At 45.4% G+C, this 27,550-nt stretch overlaps 1 protein-coding gene and 1 long non-coding RNA gene across 5 annotated transcripts in view; one reads left to right on the top strand and one right to left on the bottom strand.

Annotated features, from left to right (window-relative positions):
• Positions 1–19,461, bottom strand: part of TRERF1 (transcriptional regulating factor 1) — a 101,132-nt gene extending 81,671 nt beyond the window's left edge. For 2 of the 4 annotated variants that reach the window (XM_032185257.1, XM_032185260.1), the window contains exon 1: positions 19,282–19,461. The gene's annotated coding sequence lies outside the window, so the exon portion shown is untranslated. Of the gene's footprint in view, positions 1–14,166; positions 14,224–18,868; positions 18,968–19,281 lie in introns of those variants that run through there. The other 2 variants (XM_032185258.1, XM_032185259.1) reach the window with 2 other exon arrangements.
• Positions 19,462–24,448: 4,987 nt separating this feature from the next.
• Positions 24,449–25,535, top strand: LOC116487837. The gene is made up of 2 exons (XR_004253112.1): positions 24,449–24,572; positions 24,954–25,535. It is a non-coding gene; the product is annotated as an uncharacterized LOC116487837 (long non-coding RNA).
• Positions 25,536–27,550: the final 2,015 nt, after the last annotated feature.

The raw sequence follows: 27,550 nt of genomic DNA, 5'->3' as shown, positions 1-27,550 counted from the left end.
AGCTCTGTCAATAAAGGCAAAATCCAGGAAAAAATGGTTTTCAGGTATTGAAATTGTACTGGCCTTAAAAACGTAGTTGTAGCAGATTTCTGCTGACTTTTGAATTGCTCAGATCAAGGGGGGACCTGTCTTAATTTTCATCTTTCTAAATACACTTCCGCCGGCAACTGAGTTAATTCAGAGCATCTACTACAATTAAAATTTAATTTTGTTATTCTACTCAGTGCTTTGTATTTCACATCTGCAGCTGTATACACACCAAGAGCATGTTAGCATTCGTTTGGTTTTGAGCAAGTGGCACACAAGAAAGTAAACACAAATACCTGACCCTACATGAGCAAATCACTAATACCTCAAACACAGATTTTTATTGTTAGCATTCTTCTTGTGTGTGTGCTTTAAAGAACAACAAAAAAGCAGAAAAAAACCACCAAACTCTCTCCTGAGCAGCAGTTACTCGCTGAGAAAAATGATGTTTTCCTTTGCTGAAACATTTTTATAGCTGGGAAAACATGCAAGGAATGGCTAAATTCATGCGCTTGTACGTTTATTAGCTAAAATATTTCTTCATGGAAGGTTAACCAACAGTTATCAACAGTTATGTCTAACGTGCACAGTCACTTAAGTGGTGCTGCCCACAAAATACTAGTGACAAGTATTGGTATAAACAGCAAGGGAAGGACATGATAGTGTTTATTTCACAGGTGGATCATCTCACAAATGAGACTCAGAGCTTTTATAGATTTACAATTAGCAGTATAAATTTTTAACGATTACAGCCTTGGTTAGTCTTCGTACCTGGCAGAGTTTACATCTACTACTCCCGATGCACTTAGTCTCGATTTTGAGACTAAGACACACCAATTAAATTATTTACATCCTGAACATTCACTACTGCCCTCCCTTTGTGTGCGTGTGATTTGAAGAAAAAATAGAAAAGTCTCCAACATCTCTTCCCAGAAGTATGCTTTCTAGGTTTTCACATACAGAGCAGACTGGAGCTTGCACCAGCTGATCTGTGCAAGCTTTGATGACTCGGTTTTCAAAATAAAAGCCAGGAAATTAGTCACGGTAGAGTAGCATCTCTAGGGGGCAGTTTGGGTGGCCACCAGCAAGATGTGCATGGCAGGGTGTGCGAGAGAGAAAGATTGGTATCTACCACTTCCTCTCTTCAGCCAAAAAAAAAAAAAGAAAAAGAAAGAAAAAACTAGAGAGCTCTGTCTTGCTTGCTGCAGACGAGCCCAGAGGCCAGAGAGGGCCGATGCCGGCCTTCACACACCACCGGAGAAGCAGCAAAACCAGCAGCTTGGGTGGGGAAGCCCCCCGAAGCCAAACACGCACACAGTTACACCAGCTTGGTTAAATAGCAACCTCATTCCGTACCTCAGAGGGGGAGTGTTATCAAAGCAAGCCACGGACCGTGAAACATCAGACAGACCTGCAGAAGGACAGCCCGCCCCACTCATAAGCAGCCACTGGATACCTGCTCAGCATCCAAACCCATAAAAAATACAAAATATCCTAAAAACTCACAACCTCCCCACAGCAAGCCTGCAAAAGGGACCCTTCCTCCCACCCCACATGAGGAAAGGAGAATCCCCCCGCACCCCAAACCACTCGAACAGGAGATCTGACCAGGCAGAAGGTTTGGTTTCTTTAGGGTTCAGACTGTGACCCAACGCGAAGACGACACGACAAAACTCAAGCAGCCGGCAAGAGGCAGAGCTGCTCCCAGAGAAATTTTAGAAGCTGAAGCCATCGGCTGCCACCCCTCAGACAAACCCGGACAGCTTGTTTTGGCCACGAGCCAGGGCTCAGTCGGAGCCGCTCAGCCCCAGCCCAACAGATTTCAGCGATTACACGAAACGCGCCGGCTGGTCGCAGGGCCGGCTCAGCGCGCCAAGCAAGACCGCTCTCCTCAGGGACAGCAGCAGAAATGGTCAATGCTCAACAAAAAAAAGGTGTTTTTAGCACTACCTGCAGAAGGCCAACGCCACAGGTGAGGAGACGAGCAGCAAGTTTTCCTCCACAGACCGCTGGCCTTCTCCTAGCACCTTGCCACACCTACCCGACTCTCCAACAACGTGTGTACGTGACAGATTGAATTTTGGGGGATCTCGGAGGATACTGAGATTCTCTAACCAACAAGTCCCACATCCTCCACCACAAATCCTGCCAGAGATGCTACAAAAGCAGGTGCAGAAGGAAAAGAAGGTGCGATGGCAGCCCAGGACCTAGCCCTGCGTGCTGAAGGATGAGGAGCTGAGCAGGAAAAAGACCCCTCCAAATGCTGCCAGAGCAGCAGCACGCCACCAAGATGCAGGACCCAACAGGCTTACCCTAGTGGAAGTGTTTTGTAATAACCTATCTTTTGTATGCTTCCATGTCACTAACACAGGATGAAAGAGGAACAAAAAGGCACCCCGTGAAACCGAGAGAAAACCATGCAGGAAGCCTCTGATGAAGATAAGAACATGGAGAGGGAGGAGAAATGGATGGATGGACTTGCTGATCCTAAAGGTTTTTTCCAACCTGGATGATTCCATGATTTTATGAAATGGGAACCCACGGAGAAATGGGAACCATGGACTGAACCAGCCAGGCTGGCGAGGCAGCCAGGGAGCAACCTCCACAGCAGCTGTGGGATGGCTGGAGGAGAAGAAGAAACCCTCCCTTCCCTTCCAGGGCACCACCCTTCCTAAATCACTTTGAGCAACCACCACACCATTGCAGTACCCTGGCCTAACAAACGCCTTTCAAAGACCTCAGCCCAACACTTCCTCACTCTCCCTCCTTTGTCTCTTCTCACACCCTTCATCAGCCTCCAGGCTCCTCTCCCCGCCTCGTGGCTCTTTGCAGGTTCTGGGCAAGACAGCAGCACACAGCACCAAGACATGAGGAAACTACTTTGCTCCCTCGCCAGAGAGGGAGGAGGAAGAGGAAGGGACCGGACAGAAGAGCCTAAGCCAACCTCAACTGGCAGCAATCACAATTTGACCAAATCCAATTAACCCACCTGCAGACCTGTCTCTGGCGGACTGGTGACTCCAGACTGGAAGGGCTTTGCAGGAAACTGTTTTCTTTATGGATGCTCTTCTCCTTTATCCTCATTAACGTTACTTGCTTACTTTATTTCAAAAGCAGGGAAGCTAACTATCATTTATACTCAGAGCTGTGTAACACAACCAAAGTCTTCTCTTTCACACAGAAAAACACGTTATGAAACAGATTTTAGTAGTGTTCACCTAGAAAAAGGCTAGGGAAAGGGACAGAGTAAAAGACATTTTTTTTCAAGCTTTAATGTTCTCCCTGGAAAGCTTTTCCAAACACCAGTATGAATTCTCAACAGATTTCTAGCCACATGGTAATTACATAGGCTAATTCCTTTGAAATTTCAAATGTTACTTAACAGCAAAAGGGCGACGTTAATAGTCGTTTTTTTTAAGCTTTCTGGGATCATTACTTTACTCTAACTTCATACAGCCTGGAAAGAAGAAAACATACACAGAGAAAGACAGCAAGAAGAAAGGTAGAATGCGGCTGTAATTTAGTAAGAAAAGGAAAATTTGATGGATGAATAATGCAGGAATGATGGACTGGGTTATTCAGTTGTATGCAGCGATATGACCGCGTGACAGGGCCTGTATTTACACCACGCACACGTTTGGTGAGTTGGGGTTTCTCTTTCGCCTCCTGCCACATTCGTTGCGCAGCCCCTACAGAGCGTCGTGCTCCCTCCTGGAGATGAGGAACCTGCCCTCGGCCCAGGCCCACGCACCTCCACCACCTCCCAAGTCACACCGGCTTCCCTCAGGGACCAGACAACAAAACCCACAACGCACAGAGCCTTTATAAATAAGAATTCGCCATCTTTTTCTGGAACTAAACCTCCTCATCCCAGGAAAAAAAAGATGACAACATAAAACCCTTCAGTATCATTTTTGTTTAAAACTCAACAGTTTCAAAACCAATCTTCCTCAGCTATTAAAGCAAGTCAGGAAGATACTGTGGGGAGGTTAAGCTCACACTTCAAATCCACTGCTTCTGATATCTGAGAGGTTTCATACGGATACTATCCCATAAACCCTTCGGCATCACATTTATGAGCAGAAGGACACATTTATTTCTTTGGATAGGAAAGATGGAGTTGATGACCAACACATCAGTGGTGAAAACTGCTATGCAATAAAAAAACCCACAGCCATGTGAATTTGTAAGTTCCTCTAACGAAGTAACATGTGCCAAGCCAAGCAATTCTGATGAGTTACATTAGAAGCCTATAGACTCCTCAGAAATAATTAACTTGCACAGAGCTGCATCTGCACAAAGACACACATACACTCAAGAAAATAAATTCTGACTTCTTGCTTCCATGTACTTTCACTTGAGTGTAAACCTATAAGATTATTAAGTGTAATAAAGCTCTAAAATGGATGCTAAAATGGCATTTGAGGGCAGCATCAGACATTCCAAAAACATACATAAGCTGAGTTCTATGTACTATATAAAGGCAAGTTTCAACTAGAAAGCCTTACTGTGATTTGTGGTACTTTAAAAGCACTCTTGTAACAATTTTAATAGTTTAAAATATTGGAGCTTAGTCCCAAAGAGATATAGCTAGCGCTAAACTGCCATTTTAATGGAATTTTTGCACCCTTTCTCTACGCTCCACTTTATAAATAAACCTCTAGACTTTTTATTGATTTTTTTAACATGATAGATGGAGCTTCTCTGGCAGAGTGGGCCAAAGAACAGCCCGTGAAAAATTACAGGTTCGCAATTTGTGAAAGGGACAACAATAACAGAACTCCCCAGGGAAAACTACTGCAATATAATGCGTATATGTATGTGTGCTCATTGCTTTTCAGATGTGCAGTGCATACGCTCAGATATATACATATCAGGACCTCTTTACTAAGTTTACTGTCAGAAACAATTAAAAGAGTATCACCCACAGTTACATCACGTGCCGTACATCTTTTGCAGCTGCAAAGCGCAAGCTTGATTCAGTGCCTGACTTGAGTAACGCTTGCTCTGAAGTGGTGTGGGTCACGCCACCAGAACTGCCTCAAGGAGGAGGAAGTCTTGTAGTAGTAGCTCAAGTCCAGGAGATGTAGAAGTAAAATCATTCACGAAAGCTGTTATGTAAATACACCAACAGCTAGCCTGAGTTACCACAGTTAGCAGGTGTCAGAGCCTGCAGGGTCCCGCACCAGGCAGCTTCCCAGGATAGCGTCCTGCTGACCCAATTCTGCAACCAGCTCGGCCCATGGGAACGTCACCAAGCGCGTCTGTGGTCAAGCCGTGAGATCACAGCTCCTCCTGCAACCGAGCTGAGCAACATACGGCAGCAGCAGACTGAAAACTTACTCCTCGTGTGCACGGATGGGAGCGTAATGGATTCATAACCTACCCATGTGAAAAAGCCAGGGTTAGTTCTCCGGCAGACAGGGACCCCTTGGCTCACGTGATCCACATTTCAGTTACCAACATTTTGCTAAGGACAAGCAGAACAGCTGATACCACAAGTTCTTTTCTTACATAGGGAAGGACAAACAAACTTAAAAAAAAAAAAAAAAAAAAAAGGAATCAACAGAACACCAGCAGCAAAACCTAAACTTTTTGTAGTACAATCACAGATATTTTGCAGTATTTTGTCTTTCTCCATTTGGTTCATCTCTCCTTACTGCAATTTTTTTTTTTAAACCTGGATCTATTCACTATATGTGTATATTTGTGTGTGTGTGCGTGTGTGCGACTAGATTGAAAAGGTTCCTTGAACACATGACTGTACAATATTGTTTGAAATCTTTGCAGGATCTTGCAGACTCCTGTGTGCTTAATTTTAGAAACAAGGACAACAACAAAAAATCAAGAACCCAACAACAACGTCTGCCATTTCCATATGTGCTCTATATTTTACTAGTTCTTTACCAGAAATGAAAACAAAACAAAGCAAAACAAAACAAAAAGCACCGCAAAAATATTAGGGGTATAATGTCTTCCCTGACATTTTCACATGCAAGATACTTCTGAGTTGCTGGGCTCCTAGAGATCTGCTACACCAGGCTGAAAGTTCCCCAGCTGATACATGAAAGGAATGGCTGTTCAGAGGGCTACTTATGGGGATGTGAAGATGATATGGCAAAAGTATCTGGAATACTGGGGGATTTTTGCTGTGCAACGCCCCGGAATGATTTTCAGTGGATGCAGTAGCATTGTTTTAAGTCCACAATGACTGCAAGTCTCCCCACATCCTCCTCTTAACAGTTGCTCTTCTTCAGATGATGGAAGGAAAATCAGGGTCAAAAATGGCTATCACGGTAGTAACCAACAGTGATCTAGTACACATGCACACAACAAGCTCAGGATGCTCAGCAATACATACAGGGGAAGATGGGGTCAAAGAGTGGGAGACAAGCAAAATAGAAATTTTATTTCAAGTCTCCTCCAGCCCACACCACCAAAGCCACCAAGCAGGGGTGCAGTACATGCCCAACATAGAACCTGTGGGCTGATGAACGCATAAGGAATGGTGTTTTTTCCCAGATTTAGCCAAAGCAGATCCAAAACCAGAACTACTGACTCCTCAAAAGTCACAGCTCTGCAGCTGAACCATCGCTGCTACCAGCCATCCCGTTGCCCGATGACAAACATGAACTTCAGCGGCCAAGATTTTCAACCTGACATTTTTGCTAGCACTGAACTCACACGGTTCTTTTTCCCCATTAGAAGTCTAATTTTAAAATACCGCCCCGCCTCGGTTCGCAGGCACCTGTTCCCGACAATTATCAGAGAACATATGGAAAAGAAAAGAATAGCATATGGCTGTACGGGGAACTGCGCTGGCGAAGTCCTCCCCTCGAGCTCTAGAAGGGACGTGTAATTTCTCTAGTTTTTTCTCAGAGGCCACCTCCACGCCGTGTGCGAGTACCAACATAGCTGCAGGCAGGGTAACGCCAACACGAGCCCCTGATCTCTCCCCTGGGTACGGCGGGTCAGGGCCATGTGCTTCTGCTCCCTGCGGGCATCCCCTGTACCTCCTCCTCTGCCAAGTCCCTGACGGGGACTGTTACAGGAGAGCTGGAGCATCAAAAAATGCACAGCATGTGAATGGGCAGCTGTAACTTTCGCCTGCCATGAGCCTGATGCAAAACTGCTGATGTACCTGGCCCAAAGGCCTCCTCGCCTTCCTCCCAAAGCAGGGGGAAGACGATGAAAGGCAGGAGGGAAGGCAAACCTCCACATCCGTCATGGCACTGGACGGTTTTGTTATAACGTTTCCTTTATTTTATAAGTAACTGGAATCAGTTTTGCACATAGAACAGTGTGGCTGGAAATTTAGGAGCCTGGATGATTGCTATCCTTTTGCTCTGTCTCTGTGTGTGTTTGGTACCACCATCATCCCAGCACCGTCTGCCACACACCATCACCTGGATCCAATGTCGCGTTTCTCCCCTTTCTCTCCTGCATGTGTTTATTTTTCTCATGGAAAGCAACTTACTTAAAAATTGCCTCATATTAACAAAGGCAGCAACCAACTTTCCAAAACGCCAACTCGCAGACAGGGGAGACCTGCGCAGCCCCACTGAAGGGTCACCAGGCCCACCGACAAAGTAAGCTCTGTGCCCACCGATGTCAAAAGGCTTCAGCCCAGAGCTTTATTTCTCACATTTAATTGTACAAAAGCGCAGTTATGGGTCTCTGAACCGAGATGAAGTTATCACCAAGCCACGGGATGTAGGGAAAGACTCAGGACGTTGAGCTTGCGCCCAGCTAACAGCCCAACGGGGAGGATAAAAAGGCCTGAATGCAGCCTGGCTGACATAAGCCGTGATGTCACTTCCATAAAAAAAAAAAAAAAAAAAAAAAAAAGAAATGATCTTTTTTCAGATCCAAGATGCAGAGATATGTAAATCATCTGGCCTCCATTTCAAATAAACAGTGCGAGATAACCCACAAGTTAATAACTCCTGCAGCCTTCGTTCCTGCTCTTCAGAGGGCTCCAACAGCGCTGCGGGATCAGATCATCGGGCGAGCAGGGAGCCAAGCCGCCTGTACGGGCACGCAGCTCCACGGCAGTCCCACCCTGCGGTGCCAGCACCGTCTGGTTCTCACTCTTCAGCACCGTGTTTGTTTTTTCTTCTCTTTGGGGAGGAAGTAATTTTAAACAAACTATCAAAAAAAAAATAATAATCTTGCTCTAACAACTCTACAGTAATTTTGGTACAGTCATGGCTGAAATTTACAGTTCTCTAAGGATAGATTTAAGAAGCCAAGCAAAACAGGTTAGGATCAGAGAGAAAGGGCATCTAAGAATTACAAAAAATGCCCAGCTAAATTAAGAAAAAATAAAGTTTAGCCAAACAAAAAAGAACAAACCAAAAGGAAAGTCTGGAAGTACAAAACAAACAACTTACTAATTTTTGGTAATTCAGAAAAGGCTGCACAAGAATTTAACCATTTTAAAAAATATTTTTTAATATTATTAAGTTTTTAAATAGGAAAAAAAATAAAATTCCACATTTCCACAAAAAAGTCACTTCTTAAATACAAACTTTGCCTTAAGTGCTATGCATACCTATTATGCCAGTAAATATTTTCAGAACTTGGGAACATTTATGAGAAAATTCAACCTGGAGGGTAATCTTCCTGAAGTTTCTACTTGGCAAATGAAAATAGTGCTTTTTCACAGATGAATATCCTTCCCTGTAATTGTTATTCTGTTACCGTCATGTAAATTGGTGTTTCAACCAAATGCAGATTGAAACCTACCTAATGAAAAAAAAGCACAAAAATCAAACCAACCTGCACAGGACAGGGCAGAACAGTACTAACAACATGTAAGCACAGGTTTCTAAATAATAAAAAAAAAGAGTTGTTGCATAATTTATTCACTTCCCTACTAGTTTCAGAGATTAAGAAAGATAGCAACACTCTGAGATAACTAAAAGATTTCTTTTGCCTTTAGCTCAGTAATTTACAGGTCTTCAGGTTTTGTGTTTTCTTGTTGTTGCTGTTGTTCAATGGGAAAATACTGTGGAAATAACATTTACCTGAATTCCCAGCCTACAAAGCTCGCTCACGGCAGCTCGATACAGCCGCTTGTCCACCAAGCGCCATAAAGAAAGACTTACAGTAAGTGGTGACTAATCTCTACAGCATATACTGTACGTGTATCACTGAGTCAGCTTGAAAGTTCGTTCATTCACTCGAACACCGCTTCTTCCATCCCCTCCGCTCTGATCTGCAGACAGATCTGCAGTCTGGCTGCGCTTCATTCAAGGAGAGGTTCTCATTGCCTTAATAGGCAATAGGTGCAGGTACAAAGCCCTCCTGCTATGGCACAGGACTGACCTAAAAACCATGGAGTCGCCCACGCAGCAGCAGAAAAACAAATAAAGCGAACAAAAAAGGTCCCATGAGTACAAAGGTCCCCATGAGCACAAGCCCCCATGGCATGTGGCCCCTGGCTCCCTGCTACCGAAGGAAATGCTCAGTCCCCACCTTTGGCTGATCGTTTGGCAACCTGGCTGTGCAAAGCAGGTGAGACACGGCAAGGCCAAGTGGTCTGGCCCACCGGTGCCAAAAGCAGCCCCAGAACAACACGGACAGACCGCTAGAACGGGCGCATTCGACTTTGCATTTGATGGGACCTAAAATAAGGTGCCCCGCTCTTTTGTTCTCTTTTTTCATTTCTTGCAATTTACATACTTAGCAGGACGGATTTTCCCAAAATAACCTGAAAGTAAAAGTTCCTCCTGAAAAACTGTTTGTGCTAAGTATAGCGTGGGGCTTAAATTTAAGGATTTTCTTCACATAATTGAAGCGCATCGTCTGCTTTGTAATTACAACTCTTCAAGTAGAAGAACGCAATTATTACAGAGTAAAATAACTACAGCTAAGAGCTGCCTTAATACACTGACCCAATCTTGCACCTTCTTCCAAACAGTCACAGAAGTAGTTTAAGCGACTACAATATGAATAGATATTGCCACAGATGACTAAAAATTGAAAAATTTGGCCCAATCTGGAGCACACTTAATCCAACGGAAGCCTCTCCATCAACCAGCTTTATGCAGTAATCTACATGCCATTTCCACAAAGTCTGAGCTGAAACCTTATGAGTTTTGGATCATCGCCTACTGGCTGAGAGCTGGTCTTTAAAGCCAGATGAGCCCATGTTATTTTAATGAACCCCTACTTTAACTAACGATCGAGTAGTTAGCCTAGGAATCGCATGCTACCAGACTTGAAGCATGGAAGTATCGTTCCCTTCATAAATTATTGCACTTCTGCAGTCCTAGGCTCTCATTTATATCTGTGCATTCGATAGTCAGATTAAAATTCCTTTGGACAGTTGGAAATCTTTGAAATACATGTCTGCTAGCACCTCGTTTTATCACCCCCTGCTCACGTTGAGCAGAACCTCAATAGGCAGGCAGCCACAGTTGGCTTAACACACAGACTTTTCATTAACAAAACAGCACTTAACCCAGTGTCTTTTCTCTGTATACCTCCCTCTTCAGGTGTATTATTTCTTTAAATTTAAAGCTGTTTTTAACTTCAAAGACTAATTTTTACTACAAGCAAAATGAAGGGTAAAATTCATCCTCTGCAATGCATTTTTGGTTTTCAAGCATATAAACGGAGAAGCCTTTTTTCATTTTACCTGCAAGGCATGTTCTCTTATTCATGCTTTTTCATTATAATAGCAGCAACTTTAGAAAAGTATTAAAGTTCATTACGACCTAGCTCTTTCAAAATTTCATAGTGCTGGAAAAAAAAAAAACACTTTTCTTTAGGTAAATTTTGCTTCTCATTTTCTACTTCTCTCAAACACACGTAGGCAGTAACAATACTTTTTTATCTTGATCCATGCAGCTCAGATACCAGTTTACTCACTGACAGCATAAAATAAGCCTGGCCCGATGAAAAAATGCAAAGAATTACTGCCCGTCATTCCCACTGAGAAGTTTCTTCCAGTCTTGCATACACACAGCATCAGTGAAAAAGAGGGAGAAGCTACCTGCCCGTGCTTCTGCAAACATGCTGACTTAGAAGAATTACTGCCACCTTAAATGAAGACTTGCTCCTATCATACTCATAAATATGGGTTCAATGTAGTTATGAATATGAATCTCACTTTTCCATACATAAATTGTCTGCTAATTCAGCAACCTCCCTCTCCTCTGTATCTAACGCTTAGTACCTAATACTGCATTACCTCCCCTCTGTACCTGATGCCAAGTGCAGGCTTACTGAAGCATGTGCAGATGCTTTGCAGGGCATTCCTGCAGATGAAGACTTCAGTGACGAGTGCTTCGCTGCCTGGGTCCAGAGAAACCTTCTAACAAAGCTGTTACCTGGTTCCAACAACCTGCCCTATCTTGGCGTGATGAGGACGGTGGGAGTCCTTCTGGACAGAGGCAAGAAAGCCATTGCTAATGCTCAAATGTGTACAAAAATACCGCGTTCTGCCCTGCGTGGCATGCTACTGCTCACATCAATTGTGTTGCCAAAGAAAGTCAGAACTTCAAACAGTTTTACTCAGTCCTTTTTATAAAACGTGTCTTGGTTCAGCATCTCACCACTAAAGCATGTCAATCTCTGAGATGGTTTTCTGCCCTATTTTTGCCAGGAACTAGTTAGAATATCACTGCAAGTACTTGTTTATTATCATTGCTGTGATGCTGAATTCACGTTTTTACACTGATCAATAAAAACTAAATCAACACACTACACACCCAGCCCACACATGAAGAAAATTCATTTAACAAGGAGATCAAAGTTGTCTACCTTCTACTGCTGTAAAATCACAACCAGCCTGTTGGTTTTGCCAGTTATCTTTGAAGAGTGATTGGAAATGAACAAAAAAATAATTCTGGAAGCACGTACTGAAATCGCAGATATAAAACACAGATAGGAGGACAGATGCAAATAACCATGTGGGAGACCACTGAGTGAATTCGAATGGCGTGGCAGGCCAGCGAGGCAGCAGTACCAACGCTTCTGCAAAGCTTCCATGTAGGTGAGCGTTAACTACTTCTTTTGTTCCATCAAAATCCAAAGGGTTGGCAACTGGACGGCTTCCACATATTTCCCTCCGCTGTATCAGGGGCACAAGCAGCAACCCAACTGCTGTGCTCCAAGCCGTTGGGTTTGAGCTACACATAATGTAAACTTGCGGTTCAGGGGACTGTAACCTCCTGCACTCAGCAGACACAGCTTTGGTAATGGCCACAGAGCTCGTGTTTATTTAAAGTCCCACATCAACCTAGGAGCCATTGCAAAGGTGATACTTTCAGCCTCCACAGAGAGAGTGAGGCGAGGTGCTTTCGCTGCTGAAAGCAGACCATGCTCAACCCAAAGATGACCACCTCCCCACAAGGTAAGCCCAGCTCCAATGCTCAGGACGAGACAAAGTGAGAGGCAGGCCAAAGGGAAGCAACAGCAAGATAATTAAGAAACTCGTCCTAAACATCTCAGGCTTTGGTGGCCTGAATTTTTGGGGAAAAGAAAGCTCAGCTTAGCTATGTAGGGTCTTTAAGTATTAAGACTTGTGGCAGATGTGAATCACTCACAGATCAGTCAGTATCCAACTCTTATATAATACCCCACTATTGTTGCTAACAGTGCAAGGCTTAAGTTCAAAAAAGAGCAAACAACTATGAAATTTCCACGTGAAAAAACAGCAGTACTATCTACTAGCTGACTTTCTGGTACAAACAGGCTCTTCCACCAGCATGCCCTCTCTGTCTCCCAGAAGGAGCCTGCAGGGCAGCAGCAGAGATGCAGGACCGAGGGCACAAGCCCAGCAGGCAGAAGGGTCAGCAGCAACCTTCCTGGCATGGCAAGGAGCTACACGCTCCTGCCAAACAATCCCCATTTACCTATTCCCACGTCATGCATCGCTGCACTGTCCACATAATCTTCAGCCTCTGATCAAAGTGAGCATTAATAGCATCTCGTCTTATGCCTCCAGACTTTCACAAATCTATAATGCAGCATTTCCAAATCTGCGAGATTTAAAAACTGTGTTCAAAATTAAAGTAAGTGGAGTCACTTGGAAGAAAGAAAGTATTACAGCATATGAATAATATACTTCCTACTCAATGATAAATTGCATTCAATTCTGCATGCATAGCAGAGGGCTACTGCAACTTATGCAAAGCTCCTAGAGCATTTGTTTCACTAGGACCCCCTTAAAACCATAATCCTGCAAGAGTGCCCATATGCATCTGTGTCGTAGGACAGCAGTGTTTACCCCACTGGCTGCTCCAAAACTACACGCTAGGACTGTACTGCATGTTCTGTTAAGAAAATGAAAGAAGTTACTATTTAGGTCAAGTGTAAGATTAATCGAGTGAGAGAGTGATAGATATAGTGAGAGAGGAAAAAAAAAAAAAAAAAAGGTTGTTAATATAGCTGTAATTGGCATAACCCTCCAAATGTAAATAGAGATCCTTCCAAGAAAAGGCATTTCTAGTTTTGATTTGGCATGTGAAACATAACAATACTGGGAAAAATACTTTCCTGCTAATACAACTGGAGCTCAGACAGGACTCTTACCCACACAGAACTGTTGCAAAACCCCTCGATCTCCTAACATACACTATTTTACCAGTAGAGTTTTTGGTTTAAAGGGGAGAATGTATTTCAGGCCATTGCTAAACCCATTAGCATTAGAGGTTTTTTTTTTTTTTTTTCTTTTAAATACAAAAACTAGAACACAGACTTCCCTCCTATCTTTCCCCACACCCCCCAAACACCCATACACTAAAAATATATAAATAAAGGAAATGAAACTTCCCCATCAATGAGAATAGTGGGGGGGGCGGGGGGGGGGGGGGCAGAGAACAAAGACAAAAAATGGGTCTGTACAGAACCTTTTTATTGCCAGCTAAGAATCAAAAAACTTTAAGACAGAGAAGTTTTCAGCCATTACCAAATTTTAAATTGAATTCACAGGATTTGTTTTTCACAGCCCTATGCTGAAGGAATCATTTAGGATTTAATATTCAAAGAGAAAGTACCTGGTGTAAGTTCTGCATCTCAGACAGACCCTGTCATTCTTGAGGAAGCCTGAAAGCCTTGAGACAGGGCAAACAAAAATCTCCCACCTTTTAAAACAGAGCTGCTGATAATTTAACACTTAACCCATACCTGTTTTGCTGGAGCAACCCTTCCCCAATCCGTATTTTTGCAGCCTTAACACTTCAGGATTTGCTGGAGGTTTTAGTACCCGAGTCAAAGCTTTTCCTCATTACAGAACACAAGATTTTTGATAAACAACAAAACAAATACCAAAAAAGAGCATCTACAACAATCTTGCTTTGCTATAAATGCAATGAAGTCTAAACATGAAGAGAGAGAGGAGGAAAAAAAAAGGAAAAGAAAAAAAGGCAAAACAAAACCTTGCAGCACAGCACTTCAAGGACATATCACAATGCAGTCTCTATCAAAAATCTTACAATGAGCACTTGACAAGAGGAGGGAGGGGAAAGGCAGCAACCATTTTCTTGCTGGACTAAAAAGACTTGAGAAAATTTGTGATAAGGCCCACGACGGCTGATTTATAAAGGCCTCAGTGGTAGCTGAGGAAAACTCGGCATCTGTGTCCATGTTCCTGGAAAGTAAACTGACCAGCCAAGGGAAAGCTGTATATCAGTGATCTGGACAAAATCCTAGCAAATTTTGAACTGTAAACGGGAGAAAGACAAGCCAAAAAGAAAGAATCAGCTACCTTTCGAGCCTACCTCATATCAGCATTTTGGGTCTTTCCAGAGCAAATCATCAGTCAACTACGAAAACTGAGGTGGGCTGTTTGTGTGAGACGCGTTACCCTTTGTTACGGAGTAAGCTAAAACCACAAGACTTGTTTCTGTCAGAACCTCAAAATACACCCAACACTACAGAACTCGTCCAAAATGTTGCAGCAGCCCCACTGTCATACATAGAGCCTAATCTCTAAAAAATACCCCATTACAGGGTAACGGGGCATCCATTAAGAGCGTGCTGTGGGCCTGCAAGCCGTTATCCACCTGAGAAGAAAGTGAGATGAACTACGCGCCTGCCTTCTGCTTTCGGAGGCAGCAGGTTGTAGCCTGAGCACATTTTCCAGCTCTTCCCCACACAAATCAATGTCCTCTTTCTCTCAGCAGAAATCTCTGAAACCGAGGGCTAGAGAAAAGCCGGGAAATATCACAGGACTTGGGTCGATTCTTCTGATCGATGCGAGGTGCGTGCGCTGTAAGGGTGAGCCGATAGCCAGAAGCCTGGCGGACCCGGCCCACTGATGCTCCAAGCCCCTTGCTTCCAGCATGCACACACCACCACACAGCCAAGCCGGGGAGGCAGAAAATTAACACCTGTACTAATTACTCTTCCCCTCAGAAGCCAACATCCAGCACGAAACGGTGCTGACGGGACACGCTGTGCTGCCCGCGGTGCCATCCTGCCTGGGCTCGACCACGCACCTCGAGGCCTAAGGGGCAATGTCTCCCCAAAATCTGCAAGGCAGCTTCACTCCTGAGCGTGTCCTGCTCAAAAGCCACTGGATCTCTTCAATCTGCCTGGTTTCAAGAGTTAAGAAAAATTAAAAAAAAAAAAATGACACAACTTTGGCCACCGTTCTTTGAGCCGTGCTCAGACACACTCTTTGAAGGAAGAGCCGCCTGTCTTGAAATATATTTGAACGTGCTATTTTTGTCTTTATCTTAGAAGGCCCGATTTCCCCTCACCGCCCTGCAATTGATGACAATAATAGGTTTCTCAGCACCGGACAAGTTATGAAGAGGTTTTAAACCTCCACAAGCAGCAAAACTCACTGCCTCCATTTTTTTGTTTAGTTTCAAACCCAGCCCCCCTTCCTACGAACACTGACACACACGGCAATGGTTCTTCTCAGCAGCTCCATGGAAGCCAGTGCCACCACTGGTGCTGCTTGACAGATGTAAACACGCGAGGGCTTGGAGGCTGCCCCAGGCAGAATTAACCTGTGTGCTCGGAGGTGCTCCTGTCTGCACCACACAGGAGGACCAGAGGCAAAAGGGTCCCTCTGATTCTAAAAGGAAAGCCAGACAGATCATGATTCCTTGTTGGAAGCCAAAAAGCCTCAAAAAAAGCCTAAGGGCTAAGTTCTTGCCCCTTCAACAATTACCTTACCTCCACCAAACACTGCTTGCCCTTTTTTTTTTAAAAAAGTATTTCTAAGGAAGCTGAAATGAAACTGCCTTATCTCACAAGTTGCTATGACACATCATAAAGAGACACAGCCTTCCAACACCAGAATCTCACAATGACGCTACAGACCGGGGGGCCTCTCTTTAGGTTAGTACTGTCCCATTACAGAACTGGGAAAGGGAGAGGAACGCCTTCTCCACCGCTTTGCCAAGCAAGTTTCTAAGTGACATATTCCCCACTAGAATGGAACAAACAAAAAATTACAGAAAGAGTTTAAAATATTCACAGCAGAATATTATCTCACATTGCTTTAGGAAGCTTGCAGTACATTATGTGACTGTTTTCCTTATACTCTTCTCACACTCCCTACCAGATGCTAAGTTACAATCTCAGTTTATAATGACAAACCTCAACACATCACTGGAAAAATTAAAATGGCCTGAAGAAGTACAAGCAATGGAGCTCCTGAGCTTCCAGCCTAGGAATTCCCTTTTCCAACCCAGCCCTGCTGAGTGCTACCCAAAAGTGAAGCAACCTGAAACAAGGACTCACTTTCCGGTCTTAAACACAAACCAGAGGCACGTGATCAGCGGCAACACAGAGGTCGAGAGCATTAAGTGGATAAGACATGGAGCCTTTTTCAGCCTCACCAAATGCAACGTGAGTCAGTGTTAGATAGGGAGGTTAGTCATGCTGTGGTTTATTTACGCTAACCCTGGCCAAGGCAGGATCCCTACCTGGCTGCCCCTGGGCCCCATCCCTCCCCGCGGGTGCCCCGGGCAGGACACGCATTGATGGCAGGGTGATTAAGTGCTGCCCTTATCATTTCGCCAAGAGGCTGATCCTGCACTCTCCGCTCGGGCCAGCTTCATCTGAGTTGTTTTTCTATTAAAGTTGCATTACTCTTATTTGGGCTTTTCAAGACACACTGGTTTGACTGCCACCCCGACAGCGCTGCCCAGCTCCTTGCTGGAATCTCCCAACTTCAGAAACTCGAGCCGCTTATCGACTGTAGCGGAAAATATCATAAAGGCATTTATTTGCGACAAAATTTTCACGTGCAGCATACACCAGCGCTTACTTTTTCCAAAGCACTATCAGCTATGGAAGAAAAATGCACATGACATGTTTTCTTCATATGAAAAAATCACTTATCAAAGTTCTAAATAAATATGGTCTATTTGGCACGACTTTATTAATTACAAAGCCACACAGCTTAACTTCCACACCATCTAGGCCTCCATGAGCACTGATGAAGTAGCACCCTGGATGTTAAACATGCGCCTGGGATAAGCCTCAGAAAAGAAGGTAACATACCACAGAACTTGACGCCACGTCACTCCAGCGGGTATCAAAGCGAAATGGTTATTTCTAGATAAATATGTCTTATTAAGGAAACGGCTCCGTTCTGAGCCGACGTAACATCCCAACAGACCACGAAGCAGATAAGCAATCACGGCGAACGGCAGCCTGTATAGCATGCAGGAGCTGCTCACGCACGCACCGGTATCACAAGAGCAGGTCGGTGTCACAACAGCGGGTCGTGCTATCGCGACGATGCCTCCGCACTTCGAGGGGGAGAGGCAGGTCCCAGCAGGGCGCCCCACAAGATGCTCGCAGGAGCAGCGGCATCGCCCTGCGGAGCAGTGCAGGGGGCAAGGCCCAAGCTGAAGCAGTGAACTCCCCTCTCTGCAGCAGACACAGCAAAATTATAGCCTTCGAAGATATAAAACTTTACCCCCGGTGATTACCTGCTCACCACGTTAATCACGCAGTTAAGCACTTTGCAATGTTTTCCATAAATAGTTTAGTTATGGGTCATCATATCTACTTTGCTGCTATTAGATTAGTCTGTAAAAATCTACGGACGTCAGCGGCGGCTGCAGGAATTATGGGCGGCGTGGCCGCGCTGGGACAGCAGCAAGAAGTCAGATTTTACCGGACTGCCCTGCCGGCACCGCTAAGTTTCACGCCCTGAATATTCAGGGCTGGGCTGGTAGGCATGAAAACCGATCTGCGAAGTCGGCAGAAGGATGAGTAGGCATTATCCATTTATTAACTGGTTAACTGCCAATTAATCTCCCTTGCAAATCATCTCTCTGGTATTTAAACATCTGGCTAGCAGTTTTTCTTCCTTACCCCCCCCCTCCCACACACACACACCCCCCGGAATTAGGACAGAAGAGGAAAACCACATCCTTCTGCGCCCCTCCAGCCACCTCCTCGCTGCCTGCCCCTCTCCTGGAGGGGGACAGCGGGGCAGAAACCCCGTCCCCACCGCGTCCCCGCAGCCTCCCTCGGGAGGAGGAAGAGGAGGAGGAGGAGGCTGCGGGGAGCGCCGCGCGGGGGCAAGGGGGGGGCACGGCCACGCGTGGGGCTGCCCCTGGAGGGCCGTGGCCCCCAGCCCCGATGCTGTGACACCCCAGGGGGGTCCCCCCCGCCGCGCTGCCCCCCCCCGGGACCAAGCCCCCGGCCCCACGGCGGGCAGGTGGGGGCCGCGCCCCGCCGCCCCCCGCGGGAGGAGGAAGAGCAGGAGGAGGAGGAGGAGGAGGTGGAGGTAGGGCCTCGCCTCCCGGGCGCTGCGGCCCGAGAAGTCAGCTGCAAACTTTTTTTTTTTTTTTTTTTTTTTTGCAACAGAAGCCCCAGCTCATGCAAAAATGAAACTTGCCAAGCGTTCCCCTACCTGGCGTGAAGTCTGCAACAAGTGCACGCGGGGCCGGCCGCGGGGCTCGGGTTTCTCTCTCTCCTCTCCTCTCCTTTTTTTTTTTTTTTTTTCTTTTTCTTTTTTGGCTTGAAATCCCCTCCCTTTCCCTCTTTCACCATGCCATTATTTTGGCGGCGCCCAGGGAGGGATCGCGCTGTGAATTTCCCCCCCCCAACACCCCCCCCCCCCCGGCGCGCTGCCTGGGTCCTACTTTCTGGCGGCGCTGGGCCCCCAGACAAATATCGCTCCGCCAGGAAACGCAGCTCCCGGCCCGGCACGGCTCGGCACGGCTCGGCCCGGCACGGCTCGGCTCGGCCCCGCTGCCCAGCACATGGCCGGGACGGGCTCCCCCCCCAGCACCACCCCCCCCGGCCCGGGGCAGCGCCGCTTACCTCGGGCACGGCCTCGCTGTGCGCCACCCGCGGGGCTCTCTCCTCCTTTCTAATTTTTATTTCTTTTTTTTTTAAATTATTATTATTTTCTCTGCCCCCCCCCCCTCTTCCTTCTCTCCGCGATGCGCCAAAATCCCCGCTGTCAGCAAAATCGCTGTCAAATTCTTTTTTTTTTTTTTTTTTTTTTCTCGAGAGGAGAGAGGAGGGAAGGCTTTAAAAAAAAAAAAAAAAAAAAAAAAAAAAAAAAAGCAGAAGCAGAAAAAAAAAAAAAAAAAAAAAAAAAGGGGGAGGAGGCTGCTGGGAGGCGACGGGATCCCTCCGCCGCCCGCCACAGCCGCCGCCACCGCCACCGCCACGGAGCCGCCCGGCCCCGGCCCGGTAGGCAGCAGGAAGTCGGGGCGCTGCTGCCGCTGCTGCCGGCGGCGGCCGCCCGGCCCCGCGGCGGGGCGAGGGGCGCCCGCCGCCCCCGGGGCCCGCTCCGCCGCCCGGCAAGCCCCCCCCCTTCACTCCCGGCCCCTCCTCTCAGCGCAGGTGCCGCCGCCGCCGCCCCGGCAGCGGCTGCCGGAGACCCCCAAAGCCCCCCCAGACCTCCCTCTGCCCCCCTCAGGGCTCCGGGTGAGCCGCCCCCGAGCCCCCCCTCCCTCCCTCTCAGAGCCCGGCGTGGTGCTGAGCGTGGAGTTGGTGCTGCCGCGCAGCCAGCCCCCTGCAACTTGCTGGCTGCGGTGGATTCATTTATTCGTTTATTCATTTCTTCAGCCGCGAGTTGCCCGAAAGCGGCCCTTTTTCCCTCAGTTTTTAGCCCCGCCGGCGTCGCGCTGCGGCACCAGCTCCCCTCCCCACACCCCCCGCTCCGGGCGAGGGGCTGCGGGATGCGGCCGGGGGGTGCCGGGGAGAAACGGAGCCGCGGGTGGGATGGGGCCTGCCCCTGCCCCTGCCTTCACGGAGCGGGAAGGGGGGGAAAAAAAGGAAAGATAAAACTCTCACGGCTTATACCAGGAACAGAAATAGGTCTTTGGTGTTAGCGCTCCTGATTCAGCCCTACGTGGTAATGGTTACCAGCAGCCTCATTTTCTTTTTATGGTCATCCTGGTTTCCTGGTTGCATGGCACTTCCATTGGGCCACCGTTCTTAATAATTTAACCTTTTATGAGATTGTTTTGATTTACGGTGTAGATTAGAGCAAGAGTGAAAAAGCATGATATCACCCTCTGGCTGTTAAACTCCTTTTCCTTTGTACTACATGCAAAGGTCTCAGTTGTTTAAAATGTCGAGAGAGAAATGTCTTTCTTCTTTTTTTTTCTCCCAGCCAGCTAGTCATTTTCTAATTTTATTTCTCCTTAAGTGAAAAATACCATTCAGATACTGTAACTTCTCCGTGCTGAGCTATGCAGAATCTATGCTGAGTTTTGGATTCAATGGTTAGCTTGTTTGCTTGCTGGAGTCCTAAGTCATATAAACTGTGTTGAAAATAGAATTAAAACCACAACTCAACATGTGCCTTGCCTCTGTTTGTTTTTTGTGTCTAGTCTGAAGCCCAGACTAGCCCGTATTGCTTGTGATTTCCAAAATGACTTTGGAAAATAAGCAATGTAATGTAACGCTATAGGTTTGTTGCAGCATCTTGACTTGTTCAGCCGATCCACACAAACAAACCTGTACTGAGTTGGCCAGGAGATACCGGATTTACCTAAAGTGTGCGGGTTTGTGTTGCAGTTCTCCAAGTAGAAGCAAACACGTAGTATAACTTAAACCGGAACAGAAAGTCATTATCGGGCAGCCTTCTGACATGCCATAAGCTCGGCCCTATTACTCTGCCATAACAAGCACATCCATAAAACTTCTGAATGAAATAAAGTAGTTTGTTAGCTTTGGACAATATTTCAAGAAAAAGGTGGGGGCCAGACCCCATTCTTTGTAGTCATACTGCAATTTATGAATTGGTCTTCATCAGAAGCACAAAGCCGTAATTGATGCTTGCAGTTTTCCTGATCCGTCTTCTAATCTTGGAGGATTGGAGGATTGAGCTTCCCGGTTTTGAGTAACAAAATATACCTATTTTCAGTATTGAACCTTGGGATAATTCTGTGGGCTTGCCATGATTTTGCTTAACAACATTTTGGCCATGGTTACTGGCAGGTACGTGTGGGCTGCATGCCCCAGGCTGGCCGAGTGCCCACTGCCAGCTCGCCGCCGTCCCAAGAGGGAGAGCTCACTCCCTCGTCCCTGCCCGCTGGTTTGGCAGGCTGGTTCACCTCTCCACAGCAGAAGAAGCCTCTCCTTCTGGGCTGATTTCCTGCGGTTTTAGCAGTTAGCTCTGTGCGATGGCAGCCGGGTGCTGGAGCTGCAGGGACGCCCGGCCACGAGTGGGATGGGGAGGGACTGGGGCCAGCCGCTTGCCCCAGCAGCAGCGAGCTGTCAGGGCGGCTCAGCTGCCTTGAAACCTCCCACTGCTTACAAACAACAGAAGAGCAGCAAACGTCTTATGGTAACTGCTATCGCTCTGTCAGATTTTTGTCAGAGATTAATGAATTTTAATTTTTTCTAAGTAGGGCTGTTTTAGGAATGCGAGAAGTACAGAAGTTGGGAAGTGACAGAGGTCTCCGATCATCCTTTGGGCTAATTCCTTTCCGGTACAGGGTTGCTGTGTCATTATCTTCCCAAATGCCTTAAGTTTGCTTAGTAGGCTTTGTCTTGAATTTATGGGCTTCTCTCCCCCCCCAAAAAAAGACAAGACTAAAGAAAAGCAAGGTTGTGGTAGAAGGCAACCTACCTTTGTTCAACAGCTGCAGTGGTTAAAACAAATCCCTTAAGGCTCCTCAATGAATCACATGTATGCAAGCATCTCGCTGGCCGGAGTCACAGCAGCCAAAACACGGGTGTCTGTCCAGTTTCTCAATTTTGCATGCCTCTTCCCAGACTGAATTTTGAATCGTGGACGTTAGCTTAAATAATGAATAAATAAACTAGGCCTTAATTGCCAAGTTGGTTGAACAAAACTCATGGTGGGGTTAGTTTTGTTTTAATAAGGAACCTGTGGTCCATACAGCATACCGATACAGGATTCAAGATTAAAAGCAAATTTGCTTTCAGAATCTGACATCCTACATAATGTGGGCTGTGGTGTTTCTAATTGAGTTTATAACTTGCTTAGTTAAAGTTTATCTTCCTGAAAAAGAGTCAATGTGGGGATTTCAAGAAATAGCGCATATGCCCCCTGCTACCCCCTGTTTTGATGTAATTATCAATCGCTTCATGGTTAAATGTTTGAACCTGATTTTTCATTTTAACTTGTCAGCTTTCCAGCATGACGTTGCTGTTTTTTTTTTTTTTCTCTTCTGAGTCAGTTTGGTGTTGTCGGAATGGATTTAGTGAATTGTTTACCTTTGTCTCTTCCCTCTTATAAACGAGAAATACTGGGCCTTGAAGGAGTGACACTAATAGGACAAGAAAAGTTTAAAAAGCTGAACGTGTGTTTGCTGTGATCGTGTTCCCTGTGCATCATAAGGGAAGTAGCCACAGCATCCCATATACCTGCATACAGAAAAACAAATGACAATCTGTGACGTTTTTTCTCAGAAATCAGCAAGTGTATCTATCGTTCCAGTTATCCCAGCGCTCAGGAAGCTCTCTCTGCTTGTCAGACCATCAGGTAATGTTTGCTACCCCTGCCTTGCCTCCATCTTCCTTGCCTTTGTGCGTATCAAAGCGTGGTCTTCCTCACTCATGCCTCCTCTCTCTGAGAAGCGAAAGGTATTGAAAGCTTCCAGGATCAAGCAGCTCTGACTCTCTGGTGTCACTTCTTACCATTTCCATTGCAAGTTAGGAAAAAAAGGTCAAGTTTGTAATGGAGCTGAGTAGCTTTTAGTAGGAACTCAGCAGGGCTCTGAATCCCTGAGCACTACCACGTGTCCTGCAGCCTGGCTAAAGGAGCAGGCTGCGTGGGACAAGCAGTCATCCCAGCGTGGCTGCTGAGAGCTGTCTGTTGTACAGTGGAGCTGCTGCTCTGATCCCAGCTGCCTGGTGAAGATTTCACCAGCAGCCTCGTGTCTGATCTCAGAGCGTGAAAACAGACTGGAGGTAAGACTTCTTTTCCCCTTCACTTTCAGCCAGATCGGTTTGCTGATTGTGCAGCGGAATGAACTGTGCAGAAAATGTGTCCAGGAGGGAAAAGTCTGAAAGCATGTGGCTGTCATTTAAATTGCTCGTGGAAGCCCTGCCCGGTGGGTCTCTTTCCTTGACAGCTGAAACCAAATTAAATCATGACAGCTAAGGTCCTGCTGTCCCCGCCACAAGTCACTGCCCCCAGCTGTGGGGTTTTCTCTCCTGTTTGCACCAACACCAAAGCTTCGTGCTTCCCCACAGGGAGCCAGATCAGTGCCCAGCACTGACAGAAAGCCCGTGCTATTTCCCCCTGAATTGCTTCACTGAATCAGCCGGATGAGTAGCGAGGAAGGCTGTGTGCCCCAGAGTGGGATTTGCAGCAGCACTGGTTTAAACTGCTTTTAATTGTCATGAAGCCATAGCTTCTGCCTCATCTAGCAGATAAGATGCTCTGTAACAATGTCAATGCAGGAAGCAAGCTACCACTTTAGGAGGGGGAAAAAGAAGAAGGAAAAAGAGACGAGGGGAGGAAAAGAGAACCCCCCCAGATCTGTGACTGCAGCCTCCTTTGCATGTGCTGCAGTCAGTTCTGTAACTCCACAATTGACAGTTTTCTCTTCACTAGCACTTTGTGGAGTTTTTCGTCCAGTTTAGAGCAGTTTGTATATGAGGACATCACTTAACTGCTTCCTCCAGGAAGGCCTGAGGGAGCTTTGGTCTGGGTGTGGGTGAACCAGGTCACTGCAGGATGGGGGCACTTGGGGTGCTGCAGGATGGGGACACGTAGCAGCTTTCTGTGGGACCCCAGGCCTTAGCCTTCCTGCCTCTCAGCACAGTCGCGTGCAGGGATAAGATAAAAAAAAAAAAAAAAGTAAAGCCTGAAAGAGTGCTTTAGGGATGTTTTGGTAAAGAAGTTGCAGATATGCAAATCAGAAATAGTGCCGAGTCAGAGATTTTTTTTCAATGACTTTATTACTGTTTTGCAAGCGCGTGAGAGCTGTAGGGAGGAACGCGAGCTAGAGATGTTGGGAGTTTTAAAGGGGACATTCTTGTTTTGTTCAGTTTGTGTCGGTTCCCATTTCTCTTGGAAGAGCTGCTTCTACGGACATCCTGTCAGGAGTAATGTGTGGGCATGTATGTGCGTGTGCGCGAGATGCAGTGACATGGACCATCTTGCAGATCGTGTCCCAGTGAGTAATGTTCAAGTTCGTGTGGGTTTTTCACACACTCGAAAAAAAAAAAAGATGTTTTATTTTATAAAATATACAATCATATGTATTTATAAATTTACAAATGTATATAATATATACATATATAAATTATGTAAGTTTATAAATTATGAATGTATAAACATCTAAAACTCATTTGTCTTCATAAAAATAACACAACTGAAAATTTCATCTTCTTTTTTCTTTTTTTTTTTTTTTAAATAATTTCCAGATTTTAAGTTGATGGTGTGGTTTGAACTATTCTAAACTTTAAATCTGCTCACACTATTACAGGTTTCTGTATAAGTAGATCTGATAGGATCTTACTATCAGGGACCCAATAATGCTCTCCTCATTTTACAGGTGGATAACCTGGGGAACAGAAATAGTCCAACATCATCCTGGAAACTAGCAGCAGTGGTACAATAAGAAACAAAGCCTTCTAAGTTTTCCCTATGGTTATATGCCCAGTTTGAAGTGCATGGAGCTTTGCCTGATGTGCAAGCAGTAATGAGCTTTATCCTCCTGTCTTTGCATGCACTCCTGGTGGTAAGAGTTGAAAACTGCTGCATGAAGAAACATCTTCTAAATGCCATTCTGCTGTTCTGCTGGGAAGAAATACACAGTCCTGTACACAGATAAAGATTCAGTTCAGTTACAGATGGAAACTGCCATTACAGAGAGACACTGTCAACTCAAACTCCAATGAAATGCACGGACAGATTTAAAGTTGAGTTTCCTACAACTTCTGTTGAGTGTCACCAGCAGTCCTCATGAACTGTGTTTGCTCAGCTTTAAATTCCCGTCACATGGTAAAATTGACATAAACAAAAAGAGGCTTGAGCATGGCTTATTACACAGAGCTGTGCTAACTTACAAGGTGTTTGTTGAGTGAGAGAAATCATACCTTCTGAGTATGGGAAGGAAAAATTAAGTGGTTACATGCAAAAAAAAAAAAAAAAAAAAGAAAGAAAACTCTAAAGATAAAAGGTAAACAGTTATGGAAAAGATGGGTGATGGGATTAGAATGAAGCCTGGGATCTTAACTTCTAATTTCAGTTAATCTAGGTCATTTTCTGTAACAGAAGGATAATATCTAAATACAGATATGATTAAGTCAGTGTGGTTCCCTACCACAATGGGTACCATGTCCAAGTCCACATTGACAGCGAAAAACTAGATTAAAGGTTTCCAGTATATGTGGTGAGTTTCAGTCCAGACACAACAGTATTATTTTTTCAGGATTTTTCCCTCATAAGTGGATACAACATTGTAAATAGCATACTACATGTTGTTTGGAAAGAGCTTAGAAGGCTATCTGATCAGAAATATCTTAGTACTTTTATCACCCCACTTTCAGCATTTTCTCAGTTTTCTCTTCTGTATTCCTCAGCACAGAAGCATGTTATTTTGCTGATTTTATTCAGATTTGAATGTACTCTATGTCAGCCTCGTTGAGCGAGTTTAAAAGAAAAGAACCATTCACATGTTCTGCTCTGGACTTTCCCATTCAGAAATGTAACCTGAATTTTTATACAAGCCTGCTATAGTAATGTTTACAGGTCACCTCTAGGTCTTGATGCTTCTTGCTTATTTGTTTCTTACATAGGTGGCTGGGAGCAGATATCACCTTTTAAATGTAAGGATACAGCTGTCATGGTTTTAAAAAAAATACTGTTAACTAACATGCCTGCGCTAATATTGTATATCCAGTATATATACATTATGTGTGTTTATAGATAGTGATGTAAGCCGCTATACATCAAATTGAAATAAGCAGTATTGGTGCACATATTTTTATGGTGATGGAAACGCACTTACAGTAAACGACAAGCACATTTACATTTCTGTGTCGGTGTTTCTGTTTGGTTTCCCCCAAAACACTTGAGGAGTTGAGTCCTGCACTGAAAAACAGAAAGCAGAAAATGCGATGGAGTTACTGTATAGCGGCAGGGAGACTGGGAACTTTGAGAGACTCATAAAGCAGGTTAACAACATGTAATAGAGGAAAACCAATTTGCTCTATAGCCACGGAATTTTTGCCAGCAGCAGCTGAAGGGCAGCAGATGACAATTAAATCTAGGAATAAGTAAATATGTGGAGCCTTACAGTATGTTTTCTGCTGGACAAATTTTGCTTCTAAAGACTAGGAAACTGCCTCAATCCCAATCAAATGGTTTGTGACTCTCCAAACAAATATGGAAGATGGGAAATTAAACAGAGGGTCCCCAAAACAATCTGGGTTGCGCTCCTGATGCAAAAGGTTGGGGCAAGCTTAGGTCTGTGAAACAAAACATCTCAGACTCTTGGGTCTGTTCTGTTGTGGAGAGAGCTAATGGTGCAAACCGGGGGCAAGATTGTTTTCAGAGGGGAAAAAAGACTCTTTTCTGGGTCACTAAGATGTGGAATTTTATTGTAAAAGTTTCTGAAGCTTTCTTCTAGCCACGTGTAGTACTGACTTGCTCTCCTGGATCTGAGAGCTCCCTGGGAACCCTCCAGTGACAGCTGTGTGACCTAGGGGCTGGAAGGCTCGTCCCTTAGTCTGTCGTACCCACAGTATTGCCAGTGTGCTAGAAAAGCATGAAATACGGGGAGTTGCTTCTAGGGAGGGAAAAGAGGTTTCTCAAACCAAACCTTTGCTTTAGCCGATCCGTTGGTCTGCATAATCCATTCCTCTGTATTCAGAAAGTCTAGCAAAGGCAAGAGGTACATTTGTGTTTTTCTGGTTATATATTTTACCACATCTGCATCCTCTCACTGTGTGAACATCTCTGAGCCCCTTGGAAGGACAGGTACAGCTCCTTGCCTTTTTGTTTTGAGTCCCACGCCGCTGAATAATCTGGCAGCTAGTGATAGCTGAAGATTGAAACATTGATAATTCTGCTGTACCCCAGAGGGAGGCAAAGCAGCTAATTATACCTGTTGGTGCATCAGTTGAGGAAATCCCCAGATAGGCAGTT

The sequence above is a fragment of the Aythya fuligula genome, chromosome 3 (assembly GCF_009819795.1).
Source record: "Aythya fuligula isolate bAytFul2 chromosome 3, bAytFul2.pri, whole genome shotgun sequence".
NCBI classification, from domain to species: domain Eukaryota; kingdom Metazoa; phylum Chordata; class Aves; order Anseriformes; family Anatidae; genus Aythya; species Aythya fuligula.
The sequence above is the reverse complement of the archived record's forward strand: the minus strand, read 5'-3'. Positions and strand labels throughout refer to the sequence as shown.